This window comes from Mixophyes fleayi, chromosome 5 (genome assembly GCF_038048845.1).
Source record: "Mixophyes fleayi isolate aMixFle1 chromosome 5, aMixFle1.hap1, whole genome shotgun sequence".
Taxonomy (NCBI): Eukaryota; Metazoa; Chordata; class Amphibia; order Anura; family Limnodynastidae; genus Mixophyes; species Mixophyes fleayi.
In genome coordinates, this window is record NC_134406.1 from 207,647,465 (window position 1) to 207,668,450 (window position 20,986).

The window sequence follows — 20,986 nt, forward strand, 5'->3', positions numbered from 1 at the left end:
ATATGTATATATAAGTATTATTGTCCATGTCTTATGTGTATAGAAGCGTATATGGTTATCTATTTGTATTGTATACATGTGTAGCAGAATCTGTGTGTAAGTGGCTAAAAGGAAACTATATGTTTTTGCTTCATATAATATGTACTGTGTGTAAGATTATGCTATTGAAGAGTATATGTTAATGAGAATATAACATTTCAAATGAAGGTCCCAGTCTGTGTGCAATCACTGCTATAAGTGGCATTGTCCCTGTAATATGTTATGTGAACAGAAGCTGCTTGTACTATATAAGCAGGGTCGGACTGGCCTGCTGGGGAGCCGGGATATCCCCTGGTAAGCCCTGACCCCTGTAAATTCCGCCCCCTTTCATTGGTGGGGGGAGCGGGTACTTTTAAAACAATATATATATATATATATATATATATATATATATATATATATATACTTACTCCATCGCTGCGCCGGTGCCCCTCCTACCTCCTATCTGCTCCGTTCGCATTGAATGTCGGGCGTGACATTATCACGTCATGTCCGACATTGAGTGAGGAGCGGTGCAGAGAGGACCCAGCAGGCAAGAAGGAAGACAGAATAGAGAAGACAAGAAGAGAAGAAAAGAGATGAAACAAGCCAATAGAAAGGTAAGTAAATAAATGGACACAAGGGGAGGGAAACTGAAAGCCACAGAGTGATGAAGAGTGGAGCAACAGAAGCCACAGAGTGATGAAGAGGTGGGGGGACAGAAAGCCATAGAGTGATGAAGAGGGGGGGAGTCAAAGAGTGATGAAGAAGAGGGGTTGAGGCACAGAGTTATGAAGAAGAGCGGGGGAGGCACAGAGTGATGAAGAGAGGGGGGACAGAAAGGCACAGAGTGATGAAGAGGGGGGGGCAGAAAGGCACAGAGTGATGAAGAGCGGGGAGGCACAGAGTGATGAAGAAGAGGGGGTGAGGCACAGAGTGATGAAGAAGAGCGGGGGAGGCACAGAGTGATGAAGAAGAGGGGGAGGGAAGGCACAGAGTGATGAAGAAGAGGGGGAGGGAAGGCACAGAGTGATGCAGACGGGGGGACAGAAAGCCACAAAGTGATGAAGAGAGGGGGGAGAGAAAGCCACTGAGTGATGAAGAGGGGGCTGGCAGAAAGCCACAGAGTGATGAAGGGGGGGGCAGAAAGGCACACAGTGATGAAGAAGGGGGAGACACACAATGATGAAGAAGAGGGGGAGGCACAGAGTGATGAAGGGTGGGAGGCACAGAGTGATGAAGAGGGGGCGAGAAGCCACAGAGTGATAAAGGGGGGGGCACAGAGTGATGAATAGGGGTGGCGAGAAGCCACAGAGTGACGAAGAAGAGGGGGGAGGCACAGAGTGATGAAAGGGGGAGGCACAGAGGGATGTGGGGGGATGCACAGAGTGATGAAGAGGGGAGGCAGAAAGCCCCAGAGTGATGAAGAGGGGGGCAGGCAGAAAGCCACAGAGTGATAAAGGGGGAAACAGAAAGTCACAGAGTGATGAAAGGGCGGGGACAGAAAGCCACAGAGTGATGAAAAAGAGGGGGGAGGCACAGTGACGAAGAAGAGGGGGATGGAAGGCACAGAGTGATGAAGAAGAGGGGGGTAGAAACACACAGAGTGATGAAGAGGGGGGAGCAGAAAGGCAAAGAGTGATGAAGGGGGGGAAGCAGCATGGCACAGAGTGATGAAGAAGGGGTGAGGAAGGCACAGAGTGATGAAGAAGAAGGGGGGAGGCACAGAGTGCTGAAGAAGAGGGGGGTAGAAAGGCACAGAATGATGAAGAGGGGGAGGGCAGAAAAGCACAGAGTGATGAAGAGGGGGGGAGCAGAAAGGCACAGAGTGATGAAAAGGGGGGGACCAGAAAGACACAGAGTAATGAAGGGGGGAAAGCAGCATGGCACAGTGTGATGAAGGGTTGGGAAGCAGCATGGCACAGAATGATGAAGGGGGGGAAAACGGCATGGCACAGAGTGATAAAGGGGGAGCAGCATTGCACAGTGTGATGAAGGGGGGCCAGGGGAAGGGGATAAAAGCAGCATGGAGGGCGCAGTGTGATCATAAGAGGGCACAGTGTGATCATAAGGTGACACAGCGTGGTGATGATGAAGGGGCACAGTAATGTGTGTGTCATAGCACAGGGGGCTTGTGGAAAAGTAATGTGTGTGATGGCACATGGGGCTTGTGGCAATGGAGTGTGTGTGATGGCAAATGGGGCTTGTAGCAATGGAATGTGTGTGATGGTACAGGGGGCTTGTGGAAATGTAGTGTGTGTGTGTGTGAAGGCACAGTGGGCTTGTGGCAATGTAGTGAGTGTGTCATGGCACAGTGGGCTTGTGGCAATGTAGTTTGTGTGTGATGGCACAGGGGGCTTATGGCAATGTAGTGTGTGTGTGATGGCACAGGGGTCTTGTGGCAATGTAATGTGTGTGTGGTAGGCGGTGGCTAATTAATGGGTGCTATTTTGTTTGTGGGGGTGATGGTGGGGCAATTTAATTTTTTAGTGGGGACTATCAATTTAAGATGGGGTGGTTTGGGGGCTATTAATTGAATGTGGGGTGGAGTTTGAGGAGCATGAGGTCTATTTATTAAATATGAATATGATTATTTAATGGCAGTGACGGTTGCGGGAAATAGGTGTATTTATTATAATTAAATGCTATTAATTTATTGCTGGGGCTGTTTGGAGGGAGGGAAATAGGTTTATTTATGAAATGGGAATACTATTACTTTAATGTTGGGGCTGGTGGAAGACCTAAGTATTAATTGTGGACCCTTTTGATTTAACGCAGGGCCTGGGTTGGAATTTTCTAAATGTACCCATTTTTTTTTTCAAATAGGGCCCCCAACATTCCAGGATCCAGACAACCTGCAACTAAAGAAACCAGCAGTCACAGGTGGTGAAAGTGACAAGAACAGGTAGGACAGTCTGTCAAATGTTCTGATTCTAGTGGGACAATCTCGATTTTTGGTGACTGTTCTGCTGAATCTAAGGGGCAGGTCAAGACTGTGTATTCTTTATATACACACTGCATTCTTTATATACTACACTATGGTGCTAGCTGTCCTTCGTGGGCTGACCACTCCCCCTCTAGTGTCTGGTCTCGCCTCTTTGATGGCTGGCGACACCCCCTCTGGTGGGCCCCTAGCGTTGCAGTCCCCCAGTGGCCCCTTCATGCCCCAGTCCGACACTGTATATAAGTGTATAGTAGAATGCGTGTAGGTGGCTGTAAATAAATTATATGTACTGTGTATTTAATTGTAAGTTCCACATTCAGGATATCTGCTATGGTGTGTCTATGAAGAGGATAGTGATACAAACGTCTAAATAAAGAGTTAATTCAGAGCAGAAAAGGTGCTGTATTTTTGGGTAAATTGGAAACTGCCCTTGTGAGTGGTTAATATATTAACTTATCTTTTGAACTATACTGTATTATAAGTACATTATGTAAGGATTTATATGTACTTTATAAAATTATCATTATTATTAACATAATAGGTATTTGTAAAGCACCAGTATATTCTGCAGCATATTATAACTAGGAACAAATACAGCAATAACATTAGACTGGTTATTAACAGACAGACAAACATGAAAGAGGCTTGCAAAATAACAGGATAAACAGATTGCATATTGGTTGAGTCAAATTGATATGGGATCCATTCATACAGCAATGTTGGTTTTGAGGTCAGAGGGTTTTTTTGTGTATGGAAGGAAAATTAAAGTAAGTTTTGAATGAACTTTATAGAGGGGCTGGTAATCACAATGGAATGGAATAGCAATGAAAGGTTAAGAAGATGCCTCTGGAATTTGATAAGCTTGAATGTAATGCTACATTTTCAAGAATATTTGAAGGTGTGGAGGCTAGGGGAGTGTCTTGTACAAGGGTGGAAATTCCACAGTTTGGGTACATCCCAAAAAACATCCTGTACCCATGAATGAGGTCAGTAATGAGTGTGAGGTGCAGATCTTTGGCAGAGTGAAGGGGTCAGTTGGGAGGTAATTTGTAACAGTACAGCAAGCTCATTATGTTTAGAAAATTAGTCTGGCATCTATATTCAAGATAGATTATAGTGGTAAAAGTCTGGTTAGGAGAAGAGAAGCAAGAAGGGACGTGAAATAGTCAATGCGGTAGATTATGAGTGCATGAATTAAAGTTTTTGCAATATCTAGTGTGAGATATTCCAGAAATGTTGTATGAGATATTCTGGAAATGTTTTCATATATATGTAAGGGATTTTGGATATAGATTGGTTGTGGGGAACAGTTCAGAGTGAAGGATGACACCTAGACAACTGTCGTGATAGAAAGGGTTTATTTTAGTGTTGGGTGAGAATACATTAGCTCAGTTTTTAAAAGTTTGAGTTTGAAGTGGTGAGAGGACATCCAAAATAAATTGCTAGGAAAACATTCAGTAACATGGGCCAACATAGATGGTGAGACATCAGGAGAGAAAAGATAAATGTAGGGATTTCCACATGGAGGTGATGCTGAAATCCAAAGGAGCTTATTTGTTTTTCAAGAGAACTGCAGCGAACCTTGCGCTACTTCAACTGATAGAGGAGGCAGAGAGTAGGTGGATCCAGAGAAACAAAGACTGTACAGGAGTGGTTACATAAGTAGGATGAGAAGCAGGATAGGACAAAGTCCTTAAGACCTAGAGAATGCAGAAGAGAGTGGCCAACAGTGTCAATTGCAGCACAGATGTGCAGGAGAATTAGAAGTAGTAATGGCCTTTAGCTTTAGCAGTGATCAAGTCATTGACCATTTCAGATGGCGCAATCTCTGTGTAACATTAGGAACAAAAGCACATTTTCAAACAGAAGGCAAATATTAAAACAAATCTACCGTTTTGAACTACTGTAAATAAATATAACATGTTAGAAAGTATAAGAAAATGACAAGTACACTATTGAATGTATCAATAATGCACAATCTACATAATCTTTACTTTCTATTCCAATAAGTTATCAGATCATCAATTTTGTCCCATGTTTTATTTTACAACTAGAATAGAGGCTGATGTCTCTCTGACGATATTACCTGCAATGGTATTTCAAGAATTAACTATAAGGTTGTCTGCTCAAAAGTGCTTTTGGCTTGTAAAGTGTTCTCCTAAGAAATGTATAAAACTATTCAGCTGGAGACAAAAACCATCTTAGTGAATGTAGGTCAGGAGAAACACTGGAGTCCTATGTAAATGCTGGAATTATGTTTCAAATCATAAACTCTGTATGGAATGGCTGTGATGGAAAGAGGATCACATAGCATACCTATCAGAGAGATGATTGTCTTGAGAGTGCAGTAGGAGAGCTCTAGAATTACTTTGCATTTACACAAAATATAAATAGCTAAATGCAAGAAATGCATAGAACATCAATCTGTGCATATGTTCACGCTCATTAGCCACCGCTCATGTGTCACTTGAAAGGTAATATCCTCATATGTCGGTGGCCATTTTCAAATTGGCCATTTTTGTAGGCTCAGCTGTGCCTATTATACAGCATGATGCATATATAGGTGCACACATCAGTCTGCATTTTCATGGCCCATTTCAACAGATGTTGTATGCAACATCTCTGAATTTTTAGTTCATGACTGTAACATTTATGAAGTCAAAAATATTACTGCATACTATCACATTTGGATTACCTTAATTAATTTAAACTCTCAAGTGAGGCAACCTAAGGCAGTTACCTCTGGCAGCAAGCTTTGAGGGCAGCAAAATTAAGGGAATTAATACAAAAGCCAAGGGTTCTATGTACTGATATATACCAGATATGATCACAGTGTTCCCTTTTTGGAGCAGAGCCGCTCCATAAGTAATAATTAAGTATTACATATATCGCAGCTCCATGGGAAATAAAATTATTTGAGCTGGCCTCAGCCACCTCAGATTTTGGCAAATAGAGAAGGATAGATGTACACATGTAATTAATGATTGATGATTAATCTCATGACTGTACAGCATCAATTCTGCTCTTATCCACTCACACAATGTCATACCCGTAACTCATCAAGACCTGACACCAGCACTTATGTGGATGCAAAATGGCCACAGCATTTATTGATTACATAAATGGAGAAAGCAGTTGTCAGGCGCCGTCCCCTCACACACGCTAGGTGTCGGGGATGGTCACCTTCTCTGCTCCTCTACTTCTGGTTCGCGGCTGGAAAGTTCGTGCACATGCGCCCAAACTTTGTGCCACCAGCAGCGCTTCTTGTCTGTTCTGTTCTGACCGCTGATCCCACGTCCACCAATAACAGGCAGTCATCATGTATTAAAACCTGACTCTGGCACCACTAGTGTGCCAGAGTATCTAGGTCTCTGCTGGAGAGCACTTTGCTTGTTCCCTGTGTATACCTGACTGCTTGAATTCTGACCTGGTTCTGCCTGACTACTCTTTTGGATCTCCCTCTGGACCCATTTTGATTTCCTGGTTTTGACCTGCGGCTTTCTGACTCTGCTCCTGCCTACTCCTTCGGTACCTGTATTGCCTGTACGGTTTGACCTTTGGACTGCATGACTACGCTAGTTCACCTCACCTTGCTAGTAGCTAACTGGGAGGGCCGCAACTTGCACGTCTCTGCAGCAAACCCCAAACCCCCTTGCGGGGGTCCCTGGCGAAAACCTGATGCGTGTTTAGACTCTGCGCATTCTAGCTTAGCAGCACCAATACCAGCAGGTAAGACATTCAGAGCAAGTCTGTTTGCGACAGCAGTTAGCATCACATGTTTATAACCATACATTTCAATCTTTCTACACACATAATCTTAAATCTAACTTACACAACTCCATTGTAACCTGAATTCACCTATTTCTCTCTCACTGCTTACTCTGACTTTAAGCACCACAATGAATTGGCTCAACCAGCTGTTTGCTCAATAAGTCAGCAACACCAACATCATCATCCTCACCCAACCTTGTCCTGAACTTCTTCTGTACCAAAGATCCCCTTAGTACCTTGCCATTGAAGATTCCTTTTCCACACCCCAGGCTCCCTTACTAATAAAGGGAAAACCCAAATAAACCAAGATGATCCAGCACCCCTGCAAACTATGCAATAACATCTAACTCTTCATTATCTTATTTTTAACCCACAAGAGGCTATTCCAAAAGGACAGGAGGCAGGACATATTTTAACTGCAAACTATCATCTGAGAACACTTCAGCCTTTCTGTCTATACATAACCCCACTATGAGCCTATGCCCACCCTTAACCTTAACCTTACAATATGCTTTTCCTTTTATACATTCAGTCAGTTCTTTCCAGCCCAGTCTTGTTTTCCTTCTGCAAATCTTGGCTTATTCCATTGTCTTCTTCACCATGCATGCACCTTAGCCCTGCTCTCACTCCTCATCTGCCCCCCTCCACTCCCAGTGGACAGTCATGTAAAGTGACCTTATGCAGCTCTTTATAATATCCCATTTCACAGAGTCTTCACTATAAAGCTGGCTTCTGATTAGTCAATACTGGTGTTTGATTAGAAGGTGACAACACCTTCCTTATATCACTTATGTCACTTCATGCTGATGCAGCCACCACTTTTCTCTATCATAAGTAATCTTACTAACAGACTGTGACAAGTGATTGGGTAATTTTTTTCATCAATGTTGTCCTAGAGCAGGCAAAACCTATATTATTTTTATATTTAAAAAAATATGTTTTTTATTTATTTATATTTTCTTAAACTCTGTATGCATTGCCTCTTCAATGTAATAAAGAGGGGCCATCTTTGTTTTGATATTCTTAGTGACTAGGAAATACAGCTACCGATCAAGGTCACCTTCAGCATTAATGGAACCTTACCCACTCTACCCCGGAACTTTACAGAATTCCATCTACTCTCACCTCCCACTCTCTGCTGCCCCACACTTACTTAGCAACCTTATCTTCTGGTTTATACCATTGTAGGGTTATTGGAGCCTATAGGGATTTCTTGGGCTTTCTTCGTTCCTATAATGGAGCAGCTTATCTGGTTTCTTAAGAATTATGAGGCAGAGGGGGAGATCGGGACCTCCATAAAATGCTAGGAAAATATCACCAATGCTGAGGGAGTAGCTACTGGTCATCACCGATATTAATACAAAGATCCTTTGACACTCAATTTCATTGAATAAGGGTAGCAATGTATTCAAAGACAATATATAGGGTTTTGCTGGGCAGGGTGAGTGATGAATGAAAAATGATGATCAAATTCACCTGGATCATTGTGAACTGGCTTGGCACTCTAAGGGTTAATGAATCTCCGCCAATGCACAAATAATAGAGTGGGAAAATAATTCTGCATTCCAGACCACAATACTGAGAACATGAGAGCATTATATGCATAAGAAAATGGAAAACTGAAAGAAAGAGATAAATCTGGGGACTCAGATCATAGCAATGTTTAATATGTTAAGACAAGGATTAAATCTCACATCAGGGTTTATAACCCACTATGTAACAGATAGATGGCAGACATGCATGTCCCTTAACACTTTACATCTAATAAATAGTCATTACCTTTGATTTCTCTCCATATGCAGCAGTCACATTCACATTGTACTACTCAGTATCTCCCAGCTCATGTAATATTTTATATACAATGTCCTTATTCAGCATATATAAATGTTATGTCCTCTCAGACCTTCCCACATGATCTCACTAAGCCGGTGCAAAATGCCCTACTCCGGAATATCTCACATTATTTACTATTACAGCTACCAGGGCTAAATTTATTGATGGTAAGGTTGCTAGTTCAGCCCAGGTTACTGCAGTAGTGAATAAAATGAGACATTTAAGAGAGGGCATTGTTTATTGGATAGAGGGTCTGCACCACACATTCTGTATCTACATTGTCCAATGAGGCTTCACCTGCATTGCCTGCCTTTCTGGGGCCTATTCAAAATCTGACCATGATTTCTTGTTTGCCCCCACCATGTCATCCTCTTGATGCTTGTCTTCACCCAATGTAGCATATAAGCTATATGGGTCCCCGTAGCAGTTACTACCCCACTGCAAGTTTGGTTTCTTAATTTCTATATAAAATGATTATCTATATTGTCTACTGTGACAACATTGTGCAAAAGGAATACTAAGCACTATATTCTCCTCATTTTCCATTAAAAAATGAGAACACTGTGAAAACTGGAAGTTTGTCAAACATGTTTTTACTGCACATTTTAACTTCATGCCTGCCTACAAACCACGGTAGTCATAGTAATACAGTTCTACTACAATGAATTCTCAATCATACAACTGAGCTATGTTGAATATCCACTCCCTAGTGTTTGTGAATTCAACTTTAATTTAGTGGTAATACAAATATCCTTCATGATGTATGTTTTACCCTGTTCCCTGATATAATTAAAATAATTCTGTGTAGGAGTATTTTGAGAGTATAGTTTTTAATGCTCATGCAGTAGTTTCAGCGGTTGTCATGCTGTCATCTTTGTTGCTATGGAATTTTTCTATGCGAGCTCCAGTAGAACATGATCTGCCAGCTTAACTCTCACATATACTTGATGAAGATGTTTATTTTGAGACTGACATCATTTGAAAGGCAGGCGTGGCCACTTTTAGCAGCTCCAGGTGAGATGAGAGAACAGATAGCAGCTCACCTGGAGTGGATTTATTTCTGAAAAGGTAAGCAGACCCTGCTGTCGCCGGCTACTATTGCTAAAATGAACTGTTATAAAGTGCGTTGTGTATATGCAATTTGCTACAACTACATGCTTCATGTCATTGTGAAAATAGATGCACTAGAAACACCTGCTGTTTATATTTTGTATGCAAACATGATGAACCAGAGGGAATTTAGAAAAGCAAATCAGCTAATCACGTTATACTGTATGCTGACACTCAGTTACTGAATGCACTGAAATCTATTGCATTTTTCATTGTGCCTGGCATTAAAATTAAATGTGAGCAAACTTCGCTCAGGGTTTTGTTGCTCCTACTCACACAACTAGATCATTGATTATGCTATTTTTATAGGATTCTAATTATATTGCTACACTATTACACGTAATCACAATAGGTGCATACCTTGACGTTCCTAGAGATATCTAATATCTAATCACTGTTATTCCACAGAATTCTACTGCAAGATATACATTTGTTGCAAGCTTTTAGCTCCTGAATTCCCTACAGTAAGCCACGGAAATGCTTAGATATATCTTGAGATAAATGTATATCACTCATTGAAATCTAGCATGTAATGTTTTAGAAGCAGAAAAACTTACCAAGTACTGAACATAAAAACACAAAAATTCAATTGGGAATAGAGCAGTTAAATAAAAATGAAACACTGCTAGAAGTGACATTAATCTGATTTAGCATACTTTATAGCTTTACCGTTTCATAGACCAACTTGCCAGACTAGCAGAAGGTAATGTGTTGCACAAGCTCTCAAAGTTGCTGAGGTCTCTTTTCCAGATAATCTAAGTGAATAGTTGATTTACATATTGTAATTATTTCTGCATAGAGTAGAGGATGTTAATAATTAAATTAGAATAATTGCATCTAGAAGTGCTAACATAGGAAAGGGCAGGGGAGATTACAGGTGCCAAGAATCTCCCCTCTAAACCAGATATACTGACTAAAGAAGATATGTTTCACTGCTATTTTCAGCCATAACACAAGCAGTTGTGTTAGTACTGACTCATTTATGCAGATCAATGTCTTTTATAGGCTCCCCCAGTCCAGGGCTGTGTGTGCTCTCCTATCAAATTTATGTATTTGATAAATAATACAGGTTTGCAGAACACTGACTCTCCAGTGAATTGGTCATGATCCATATAGCATCCAATTGGACAATTGGAAATAGAATTGCCACATCAGCAGTTTTCAAACAGGCACTTTGAAGAACGCATGTTACACTGTGCTAATGCTAATGCAATTATTTCAATTGCATGCTAAATAACAGCAGTTGTAGCAACTGCTGTTATGTGATAATTGACCTTATAATCCTAACTAGAAGTAAGACTTGATTTCTAGGTATTGTTTCTTGGTGACCACACAGTTACACACTTAAATGATACATTATACATTAGTGTCACTTGGCAAGGGGTTACAATGTGTTGTTGTGAGAGTTGGCGAGAGTTAGTTTGGGCACCAAAGGAACTTAATGTAAAAATCCTACTTGTCCTATATTCACAGGTTCACAGGTTGAGCCAACAGCCGAAGATATATTACCCTTAAAATACTATTATGTTAAACCATACTTTGCATTTTCATAGTCTATGCCTTATTTACTAACATTTCATTAAGTTGTATTGAGTCATAGCAACTAATTACTGATTATCTTTTATTTGTCGAGGGCAAGCTAACAGTGAAAAAAAGTGTCTGAGTGGTTGCTCTGGGATGGTGGAAATTTTGTACCTAAAAGCTATGTTAGTAAGGACAGGACCACAATTTACCTCTACCATGATGATATTTTGAGATACGCTTACTCAATGTAAAATAAAAATAAATGGTGAACTCTGTTCCTGTGTCACACCATTCCCTTTTACTCCTTAGCTATTTTGCTGTCAAAGAGCTGCATGTAACATTTTCACAGCAGAATCGCTATGATGTGGTTGGGCAACAGCAAGCCCCATTCATCTCTATGTTACGCTGAGTGATTGTCTCCTCTCTTTAGAATGATATAGTTGCCTGGTTATAACATAATGGAAATCCCCTTTGAAGGAGCTCTGCTTGATTAGGTTTTTCTTCTATCTATAACATTTAGCTTACAATATTCTGGTTAATGTTATTAGGAGAGAGTTCGCACACCAAGAATGTATCTGAGTATTGCAGCAGGGACAAATTTGGTTGCCTTATTTAAATTAATTTTTTTTCTCCATTTGCACTATAAATCCCACAGAAGTGTTTACATTTGGCATAAAAATATAAAGTTTTTTTCTATGGTGTTTAGTTGCAAACAATAGCAGCTTAGTTGTCACATGCGCCCTTACATCCTCCCCGCTGGGTTCCTCTTTGGTGTTGAGCACCACGATCTCCTGCTTCTGGTCACCATCTTGGATTCGGGATTGCGCATGCGATTTCTTTTATCAACTCTTCCTTCCATTCAATGGTCTGTCAAACACCTCCAACAAGATATTTTAAGCACATGCAACTGCTGTATGGTGCCTGTTCTTTGTGTCAACTTCCCAACTAGTGCTCAGAAGTGGCTCCCAGTGTTCTAGTATCTTGGCTGCAGTATTCATTACCTTTATACTGCTACATTGTAACCAGCTCGCTGCTCCAGTGGAATCTCCCGCTTGCAGACTATCACTATCTAGTAACCAGCTCGCTGTTCCACTGGTATCTCCCGCTCGCAGACTATCACTACCTAGTAGCCAGCTCGCTTTTTCAGTGGTATCTCCCATTCACAGACTATCACTACCTAGTAATCAGCTTGTTGTTCCAGTGGTATCGCCAGTCTGCAGACTATCACTACCTGGGGGTAAATGTGTCATAGTCCGGTTTTTGCATCCCGCTCGAGATCGGCGAGATGACAGCTAAAATGTAAAGCGGCGCTGCCTTATAAAGGCAAGTTTCCTTTTACAAGGCAGCGCTGCTTTAAATTTTAGTTGTCATCTCGACGATCTCGCGCGGGATGCAAAAACCGGACTATGACACATTTACCCCCTAGTGTTCAGCCCTCTGCTTCAGTGGTATCTTCTGTCTGCAGACTATCACTACCTACTGCTATTTTATTTGTCTAAGTGCACCTACTTACCTACACTTTGCACATGGGTGCAAAAGTAGACACACTCATGTGTTTAATCCACATGCAAAGCACAAGTAATGTCCCTTATCCACTCAACTCCTGCCATCAGCCTTTGCAAACTACACCATCTTGACCAGTTCCATCTATTTACCCAGGAAACTGGGTGCATTTGTGCAACATAGCCACACAATGTCACAAAATATCATTTCTGCAGCAGATATTTTTTATAGTTATAAATGCCCTTTAGTGAAACAAATTAATATTTAGGTAGGAGGACATCTGGTGACAGGAAGGGAAAGCAAAGATAGTTCACACCTTTTCCCCCACACAGGTAAAAGGTGTGAACTATCTAATTTCCCCTCCACATGCATATTTTTCTTTCAGATTTTGTTATTCACCTGTGTTGCGATTATTTTTATTACTGACTAAATGCACTTTGTAAACATAGTATTGTAGAGGACATGTACTGTGGGATGCCCATATCTAAGTTACCTCATACTGTTTCAGCACAATATAGAAAATTAGTGTTGTGGATACAGGCCCTGCGTATTTAGCTTTGTGTAATGTTAGATACGAATACAGATTATTTTGTTTCATTATCTAAAGTTTTTGTGGTAAATGTATGAAATGTATTAAATGTTTCAAACTCTCTAAAAATGAAAAATGGAGGTGATGCAGCCATTCAGATTCTAGGTATCATTTATCTAGAACTCCCTAGAAAATGATAGCTAAATCGACTTTCCTTTTTAGAAGGTTTGACAGATGTAAAACTTTGTATCTTTAGGTGTTATGATTTGTTTTGGCAGTGAGTGCTTTATAATATTTATATGTGGGTATCCTTTGGACAGTAGCTCTACTATTTTTCATTTGTGTTCTTTACCTTGGAGTGCACTGCACTTATCAGGATGGAGCTTTCATGACATATTTATCACTAGGCCCCTTACGTTACAAAAATGTAAATAATTCTCTACATTTTGGTGCCTTCACAAATCTGTTCCCTAAGACAGTATCTTCATTTTTTAACATATTGGCACACTTCTACGCCATACGTTAAATCACCCAAGCAAGAATTGCCTAGTTTCCCATTCACTATGTATAATATAGAGTATTAAGCACACTACTATACAAAAAAATGAAACATACGTATTTCAGAGCTCTAAACTATATTTTGTTATTAGTTGCTGCACTAGGATATACAGTACAATGTACATATAGACAGCAATGCAAGATATATTTTTCATTTACAGTTACCATGATTATCTCTACTGAGATCTAAACGTCTGATTGCATTCCATTGTTCAGTACTGCTGTCCAAACATGATAGCCTTGGTTTTATATGTGCTGAAGATAGAATGAAAAATATTTTCCTCGGCATTGTGCAAAGCTTTAAACAAGCAGAACCAATGCAAATCTGTAGTTTCTCTAGAGATGACATGAGCAATGTCACTATGCAAAACCATACAGCACCAATGAACTTCAATGCAAATAGTATGGGCAGGTTGCTACGGGGATCGCATCATAATGTCACAGTTCAATATACTTATTAGGATGAACCTTGAGATGTGTGACATCTCCTGACAGAGTTTCTAGCGTTTGTCAGTGATCTGTCAGTGTGGCAGTGGCACTAGTGTGACACGGACTACCTTCAATCAGCAATCATGTGGTGAAATGATAATACCTCTCTGCTCTGGGATGAATGTGACCACAGTATGAGTTAAGCTAGGTACACACTACAGAAAATCTCTCCCAATATAATATCCTTAATGAGCATTCCGATTCATGTGTACGCACTTAAACAATTTTACACAATTTACCTTCAGATCTGTGCTCTTCATCTGTCATAACTATCTGCTGAGAAGATTGTGTCTCTGTACACTCTATGGAGATTTGCCTACACTGCTAGTCGTGAGTGCTTACATACTTCAGAATTTAACCCGACATCATTCCATCATTTATAGAGATTTTTAGTCCGATTATAAAATCAAGTGAAGCGATACGATGTTCTTTTATACGATAAAACATTATAGTGAGAGCGTAGACACTAATGCAATATCGGAAAATTTTATCGTGTGATTGACATGATAATCGGGTGAAAAACCTGTAGTATGTACCTAGCGTAAGCTGTAGGTTATCTGCAGAATTGTACACTGAGTGGTGGAACAGTGTTTGTATAAAGCGGGACAAATGACTTGCTCTGAACAATAACTTTTTAAGTATTCAAAACATTTAAATTAGCAGGCAATAACCAATTAGCTTTGTTCTGTCTAGTGCATGTCGGACAATGAAAACAAGTGTCTGACCGACTGGCATAGTTTAGTTTAGTGCAAATATTGCACCTAAATGCAATGTTACTAAATGTATCTGCAGTTTCCCTTATATCACAGATGGATTGCATTTGGTGTTTTGAATCACTAATTGTTAATTAATCAATCCTTTACCTTCAATCAGGGAGTCCCTCTAAAAAAACATATAATAGGTTTTATTAAACCTATTATATCTGTTTTTAGCCATGCTTCCAGAATTTTTTCTTACCATAACTGTTGAAATCACAACACTATGATTCAGTAGAATATCTGGACATCTATAATATCAGTTATTATAAAATAAAGTACTAATTAATCCATGCAAAATGATGAAGGAAGATATGCCATACAGAAAAAATTCCGTTTAGTAAATATGCTGTCATCTGTATTTGTCCAGTGTGCAGGTTGTTGTTTTTGTATTATAAACTCAATCAAACTAGATACTTCTTTTATAAATTCAAGAACATTTTTTCACCTCTACTCCTAATCAGGGTTAACTAAAACCCCACATATTCTGGCACAAATAGCTTTGAACAACAAACAAACAGACAAAGTAAGCCCCACTCCCACTTCCGACCATTGTAGCACTTGAAACAATGAAGCTTAGGGTCAGATTCATCAAGGCACACATACTGAGCGCAACCTGCATTTGCTTTAAAATGCAAGAAATTCGGGCATATGCTCTCCTGAATTCAACAAGGAGCGGATCTGACGATATCTGCGCTGTTTAATTTGGGTGTAGGTCTGCTCAGCTCTACTACACAAGACACAGTAGGATATGTCCAATACCTATGTGGAATATAAATTTGCATAAAAACGCACAGAAAATAAACAAAAAAACTAACAAAAACAATTAATGTCACCTGTTAATAATATAGTCATTAGTGATAAAACACCATGAAATACGTATGTTAGGATATTCTTAATGTCTACTGAGCATAAAATACATTTTTAAAGTTGTTCCTGATTGCTAGCATATGTTATAGCATGCATAAGTGACTGTCGTCAATAGCTATCAGAACTTAGACTAGCACTGTAGCTGAAGCAAGAGACACGACAGAAAAAGTACCTTTGAGATGCCCAAAAATTGAAACGGATGTAGTTGCGTGTGCTCAGGTTTGGCACGTCCTTACTGTACATTGACTGTGGGCAAACGCCCCTTACCCATCCCATTCCCTTCCAAAAATTGTAAGCTGTAGTCAGGGCTGCCAAGAGGAATTCAGGGCCCTGGCACAACAAATTCATGGTGCCCCCTTCATAGTTGAGTATGGTAAAAAAAATTCGGTGGTGTGGTCATACATTTGGGGCCGTGGCAAATGCGCCATTGTGGCGTGGCTAACACATCAAAATCACTAGGCTCTCAATTCGCCCGAGCATCACATGTCCAAGCACTCCTGACTTTCAGGACATCTAGCACCAAAGTGAAGTATAGAAAAAATGCAGTGTGTACACAAAGAGTTCAGTCTTGGCCTCCACCTTACATTGGGCACAAAACTCACCAAAAATTTACATTGTCCCTACTAGAATCACAACATTTCACATACTGTCCTGCTCTCTCCTACCTGTTCTTCTCACTTTCACCACCTGTTGCTGCATGTTTCTTTAGTTGTGGCTTGTCTGGATCCTGGAATGCTGGGGGCCCTATTTGGAAAAAAATAGCTACATTTAGATAATTCCAAACAACCCTGGCATTAAATCAATACCATCCACGATTAATAATTAGGCCTTCCTCCAGCTCCAATATTACAATAATGTGCCCCTTCATCAGCGCTATGCCTTATGATCACACTGCGCCCTCCATGCTGCTTTTGCCCCCTTCATCTGGCTCCCCTTCATCACACTATACTAAGCTGCTCCCCCCCTTTTTCAATCCCACTGTGCCATGCCTCCCCACTTTTTAACCCCACTGTGCCATGCTGCCCACCATTTTTTAACCCCACTGTGCCATGCTGACCGCTGTTTTTTAACCCCACTGTGCCATGCCTCCCCGTTTTTAACCCCTCTGTGCCCCCCCTCATTTTTTAACCCCTCTGTCATGCTGCTTCCCCGCATTTATAACCCCTCTGTGCCCCCCCTCATTTTTTAACCCCTCTGTCATGCTGCCCCCCCCATTTTTTAACCCCTCCGTCATGCTGCCCCCCCCCCCCCCGTTTTTTAACCCCTCTGTGCCTTCCTCATTTTTTAACCCCTCTGTCATGCTGCTCCCCCTCATTTTCCTCCCTTCACTTACCTTTTCTCCTTTCTTGGTCTTCTCTGCTGCTCTGTGCTCCATTGCTCCAGACTGACTGAATGCTAGGCGTGACATGATGACATCACACCCGGCATTCAGACAGTCTGAATGGAGCACAGAGCAGTAGAGAGGAGGGATGCCAGCTCCGTGATCAGGTGAGTATGTTTTTTTTTTTTTTAAACTAGCCTGCTCCCCCCACCAATGACCTAGCCCCCCCCCCCCTCCGCCGCAAAGAAAACAAAACGTTTTAAAAAAAAAAGAAATCAGCAGCACAAGGGCCCGGGCTGGGCCCCCTGACATGCCCGGGCACGGTTAATTAGTACCCCCCCCCCCTCTTGGCGGCCCTGGCTGTAGTAAGTGTCCTTTGCCTACAAAGATTAATTGAATGTCAAATTTGCGGATTATATGCTCAAAATCGGCGGATACGTGACTTGGTGATTCAGGCCCTTAGTGTTAACCTTGAAACTCCCGTTATATATAATGTAAAGATGGAGTGAGATATCTTTAACAATATAATAAGTACAATATTACAATGTCCTTATTGCAATAATATATGACTGATATGCGAATCTATATATAAAACATTTTATAATAGTCCACTTATGAATGATCTTGTATGAGTAACGGGATATTTCAAAGTGGAACTATTTAACAAACATGCAGAGATATATGACTCAACATTCTTGTGTAAAAACAGTAGGTGTTGTCCCCTCTTTTGTGATTGTACTCACTTGAAAAAGAAGAATGTGGGCTATTATATTGCATTCTTTATTTCCTCCCACTGACAGGTAGAACTCCAGGATGTATCCAAGGTCTTGATCTTTTCAATTTCTCATGGCAGAGTCACCAGAGTTCCTCTTGAAACTCATTCTTATGGTGTTCTCCTTTAATATTGTATTTCAACATTCTACAGTAGTCCAGAGAAAATCAACATAATTTTCATTAGTGGCGCAGATGTTGTAATTTGTAATACATTGCATTAATTATCCAAGTCTCAGAATATGTTCAGCTTCCTCTTTACAGCATTGTGGCACTGCTTAAAGTAAAAAAACAATAAAATAATTAAATGTTCTTTATTTTAATGGAACTTGTTTGGTGAAGAAGGACATTTGCAGGCACACTCACCACCTGTAACAAAACCGTTTTTATGTACAGTGCACTGGGTTAAATAAATAGATGAAAACGCAGGCAGGGTCTAACCCTCAGATCATCAACATTCCCACTGCTATTGTGTAAACTAACCCCAAACTAGTGTCTGTGTGAGAGTGGTGCAAAAAACGAGTGCCATTCCCAAACTCCCAGAGGCAACCAGCCCTATGCTAAATAGTGCTTGGGCTCTTCTCGATGCCACAGGGCTATGAAGGCTGGTGTAATAAACAAGATTGCCACCCCTGTAGTGGCAATTTAGGGAAAGTTTTCATACCAGAGGTCAACATTTTAACTATTCCTGCTCCCACAGCTCAGGAGGGTCAGGAAAATCCCCAGCTCTTTTCAGAGCTGGGATAGTGGCTTCTGGGGGGTGATGTGTAACAAAAACAGCATGCCCCTCTTCTACTGGCAATCGGCCCTGCACTTACTGGAGCTGGTTCTAACTATTGCAGAAGGGACCCCATGCACATGGGCAATCTGGTATTGTGGAAACCAGTCCAGTCCTAGTGCTAAGGTTGGCTAAGGATTTGGGGAGAGGGGTATGCCCATTTTTAAACTATTTATGTACTATACTTTAAACAGTGCCGGTGATGTAAAGTCAGTACTGGCACTAAGGCCTATGGGGGAAGGGGCCAGGCCACATTATTGCTGCAGGACCAGCCCCAGAGGAAACAATAGTAGAGCAATGATGTTTCAACAATACACCAACTGTCACTATTGCTTTTTAAACAGGGACAGAGCTGTCTGACTCTCCAGTGGATGTTCTTTATTCACTGACCTATAACAATTCTCAAAATAAGCAGCGCTTATAGTTCGTATTTGGATTAGACTCCAATATACTTTTTAGAAATGACTAATTGTGTACTTCTTTCATAGTACTTTATATTGTGCTTTTTATTGCATTACATCTGTTACCTATGTGCCACTGTTTGCAAAATGTAGCACAAACTTTTGCGTGTCATTTATATGCTATGTTAGCTTGATGAACCAGAACATTGTCTATGGGGATTCTAGAAAAAATGTCTTAGCTTGTTTAAATATGACCATTTCCTTTAACACATTTTCTAAATAATCTCCTAACTCCTGGATGACCCAGATTTGTTTTTTCCCTTAGGATCACAGTATTTATTTTATTTACTACTATGCCTTTTAGTGCTAGACTATTTACTCTTGTGCTTAATGTTATTTTGAGATAATGGGTTTAATCAGAGAACTAATTGACTTTGCTTTAAGACCACAGTGAACATTACATATTAGACTTGTTTACCACTATCTGGAAGAATTATTAAAATTAGGGAACAGTTTAATTTTTTATTTCTTAGAAATATTGCAGTTTAGTAATCAGTAACGAGTAATGAACCCATTAGATTGATGGGAAGTCACATAGGGCCTGATTCATGTTTGGATGTACGTCCATTTGCGTAGCGCATCTTGCATGAAATAACTCTGCGCATGCCCAGAAGCGGACCTTATGCTAATGATCACAATTGCATGTAATTTGTGTTTGAACACAACTGACCAGGGGAGGGAAGGGGCAGACTAAAGTAGCCCATGTACAGTAAAGGCATTCCGATGCAGAAGATGCCGATTCATGTCCTGGGTTTCCCATAATTATGCTTGTTTTTAGCTGTATCGTTTGCACCCACTACATGGAAGGAGTAAATGGTGTTTGATAGTGATGACTGACACTGCATAGTCTTTGAATTAATAAGTACACTTATGCGTGCCAGTAGCTAGCACAGTACATGTGTATGCAAGTAATATAGAATATAAAAGCGCATTATATGTGCAGTATACATTGCAAGAATCTTTATGTATTTAATGTAAAAAAAAACTAAATTAAAAAAGTGGAGACATAATGTGGTATCTTAGCAATTATTACTATATCTCATAATACTGAACATTTAAATGCAGTATTAAAAGTCACTGAGAAGTACACGAGTAAGTTAATAAATGGACTAAAAACTCCCATCAAGTGCTACAGAAAACAAAATCATATATATACAGTATAATAAATTTTCAGTTTTGTACTTTCTTCAAAAATAAGCAATAAGCACCCACCTTAGACATTGCACCAAAGCAAATTATTATCAGTTAATTTATCACTGATTGAGAGAGTGGGAGATCGTGAGATCATCAAACAGCAGCTCTATAGATTGTAAGCTCTAGTGAGCAGGGCCGCTTGTCTACTGTTTGTTCGATTATTGCTGTATTGTTAAAAAGAATTCCCCTCGTTGTACAGCGATGGCCCTGTATAACTAAAGTATAACCGTAATAATGACCATTATGCATGTTGCTCTTAACGCCACCATGTAGCAACACTAGATCCTCCACTGTTTTGTAAATGCTTACCTTGGCAAACGTTAAGGTATGGATTATAATTTAACACTATATAAGAACTGTATCCAGCCTGTAAGACAATACAACGGATATTGTGTTGTCCGTTAATGATGAATAGTTAGGCCACAGCTTTAAAAGATAGGACAGTTGACAACTGTGTGAACAATAGATAGCTCTTAAAGTACCGATGAATGAATTAGTAAAATACATATCCAAAAGCTTAATTTTTTAAATTCTAGATTATAGACTATTTCATAATC

General features: G+C 40.3%; 1 protein-coding gene across 3 annotated transcripts in view; it reads left to right on the top strand.

The window, feature by feature from the left end:
* Positions 1-20,986, top strand: part of DLGAP1 (DLG associated protein 1) — a 493,753-nt gene that overhangs the window by 114,091 nt on the left and 358,676 nt on the right. Inside the window, exon 1 of one of the 3 annotated variants that reach the window (XM_075213365.1) lies at positions 9,551-9,634. The exons of the other annotated variants lie outside the window; for them this stretch is intronic. The gene's annotated coding sequence lies outside the window, so the exon portion shown is untranslated. Of the gene's footprint in view, positions 1-9,550; positions 9,635-20,986 lie in introns of those variants that run through there. 3 annotated transcript variants of the gene reach the window in all.